The sequence below is a fragment of the Myotis davidii genome, unplaced genomic scaffold (genome assembly GCF_000327345.1).
Source record: "Myotis davidii unplaced genomic scaffold, ASM32734v1 scaffold337, whole genome shotgun sequence".
Classification (NCBI taxonomy): Eukaryota; Metazoa; Chordata; class Mammalia; order Chiroptera; family Vespertilionidae; genus Myotis; species Myotis davidii.
In genome coordinates, this window is record NW_006288250.1 from 1,898,519 (window position 1) to 1,901,097 (window position 2,579).

The window sequence follows — 2,579 nt, forward strand, 5'->3', positions numbered from 1 at the left end:
TCCCAGCAAAAGCTGGCGTAGTTGAGACCACTAAGCCCGGATCCCTCAGGGCAGGACCCCAGGGCAAGCTCCGCTGCCCTGATTCCTTTCTATTGTTCTACAGTCTGTGAGAACAGAACAAAGATGAGTCAGGCAGCGTTCCTGCCCTCAGAGAGCTTCTAACCAAAATAAGGTGAACACAGCAGAAACCGGTTACCAAGACCAGCCTTTATCCAGACAGCTAACCCCCGGAGAGGCTGCCAGCATCTCCACACGCGCCTCCGTACAATCACAGGTTAACTGACCCTGCCCACTTTCCTCTCTTCTATGACAAAACTGTCTGGGGCTGTTCAGGGCCCTCTTTGCAACTTCCTCTGAGGCCAGATCCTATCTCGCTTTAGCTGGTCTCCAGGCACAAGTTCCTTCGCCGCAGGGCCCGCCTGGCTGGCCTGCGCGCAGCGGGCTCTCCAGGGGAGTGGTCTGGCCCATGACCATTTCCTTGGGCCACACCCTCCACCACCCCGCTTCCGGAGCCGGCAGGGCCCCCAGGAAACAGCTCACCGCAGCCCGTGAGCCCGTGACAGCGGTCTTTTTGATGGGCCCCTCCCTTTGAGGTCCTGGTTCCAGCTGGGAGGGGTAGAACCTCCTCGGGCTGGTGGGTGGAAGCGGGGTGGAAGCGGGGTGGGAGCTGGTTTTGTTGAGCAGTCAGGGGGCAGCTAGACGCTGAGATCTCACAGTGTCTGTCTATTCCGTGACTCTACATTCTGGCCCCCGTGGAACCTTCTTAAAACACTTTTCCAGGCTGCCTCTGAGCCTCCATCCCAATCCTCTAGCCACCTCCACAGGCTCCCTAGAACAGCTCCGCCCTCCCTCTGCCCAGCTCTTCCGCAGCCCTCCCTCATTTCCCCACCCCCTTCACTCCCAACCCCCTACCCCCACACCATCAAACTTATCTACAAGACACCGGGGAGAGGGGCTGCGAGCCTTTCCAGCCTGAGGCAGAGTAGAGAAGCCAGAGATTAAGGTGTGAATCATTCCCTGGTGGAAAACACAGGGAATTCCAGAGCAAGAGAGGATCAGAGCTGCCCCCAACCAAAAGCTTCACTAACTAGGATTTCTATTTTCATCTCCCTCGAATTCCCCATTCCCACCTAATAATTGAAATAAAAAACTCCTCATCTACAGTCTTTAGCATTAAATATCTTAGGCTACCCCTGCAGGATTCTGTTGAGAAATAACAAGACTGTCATTTATTGAACACCTGGATAGGCTTTGCTAAGCACTCAACATCCATCATCTCTTGTTCATTCTCACAATACCGTACGTGTAAGTATGATGACTAACTCCATTTTACATGTGAGAAACACAGGCACAAAGGAGTTCAGCGCCACGGGGCGAACAGGCTGCCAAGCTGGGATCTGCACACAGGTGCGTCTGAGTTCCCAGTGTGTTGCTTGAAGGTTTTCAAGTAAAGGAAGTCAGAGATGAAGGGCAACACCGCCTTCAGGCATTCTCTCAAACATCCCTCCCTCCAGCTGCTTCCCAGGCCACTCCATCTTAGACATCATCTAAATTCACATCCACCTTCCCGATCATATTTTTCTGCTTATCACTAAAATGCTTTTTTTTTAAATCCTCACCCAAGGATATGTTTTTGTTGATTTTAGAGAGAAAGGAAAGGGGAGGGAGAGAAACACTGATGTAAGAGAGAAACATCAATTGGTTGCCTCCTTCACACACGGCTGCCCAGGGGTTGGTGATGGACCACTCCTCCTCCCCCCCCCCGCAACCCTTCTGTACACAGGACTACTCTCCAACCAACTGAGCCACACTGGCCAGGGCTACAATGCTTTCTAGTTTAATTATTTACCTTGCTTACTGTCAGATTCCCGCACTAGAAGTCCACTGCATAGGTCAATGATAGTTGCATATTTTGTTCAGCACTGTGTCTCCTGCATCTAGCACCCATACATAGTAGGTGCCAAATAAATAACTGTTGAATGAATACATGAATGCTGTAAAACAGAGCTAAGAGGCAAGAGTATGGAAGAAAAAGAGAACGATCCAACTATTCAGGGGAAGAAAGGGGATGAGAAAAGATAGTGCGAGAATCTGGCCAGGGGCCAGTTGGGGGCCCCAACATGAGCCTCCCAGGAGGAAATGAGGGTCTGCCAGGCCCTCTGCAACTCCAGTAGAGGCTTCCTGCTGGCAGGAGTGAGTTCCAGCTGCCAGGCCCCAGCCTGAGGGCTTCTGCCGGGGAGGGCGGGCCTGGAACAAAGGCCTACGGACCTGCAGCTGGCCAGAGAGGCGGGCCAGAGCAGCCGCCTGGGCCAGAGGGGCAGCCTGGGGTGGGGGGAGGGGGGCAAACGAGGAGCTGAAAACAGCCCTCAGTGCAGCTGGAAAGGCAGCACATTCCCAAAGTGCAGAGTCCCCTGCACCCCCAACACAACAGAAAATAGCTAGATGGCTCCACAGTTAACCCTGCTAGGTCAGCTCCAGCCTGGGCTTGTAGCAACACTCCAGGCTTGGAGCCAGAGCCTTCACAAGGTTCTGAACGGGGGGAGGGGGGGGGCCAGGGAGGCACAGTCCTTTTCCCCTCC

The 2,579-nt window shown here is 53.8% G+C and overlaps 1 protein-coding gene across 1 annotated transcript in view; it reads right to left on the reverse strand.

Annotated features, from left to right (window-relative positions):
• Positions 1–1,870, reverse strand: part of PLEKHG3 (pleckstrin homology and RhoGEF domain containing G3) — a gene marked incomplete at its 3' end in the record, with an annotated part of 36,966 nt that extends 35,096 nt beyond the window's left edge. The window contains exon 1 of the mRNA XM_015561543.1: positions 1,850–1,870. The remainder of the gene's footprint in view (positions 1–1,849) is intronic.
• Between the last annotated feature and the right edge of the window lie 709 nt (positions 1,871–2,579).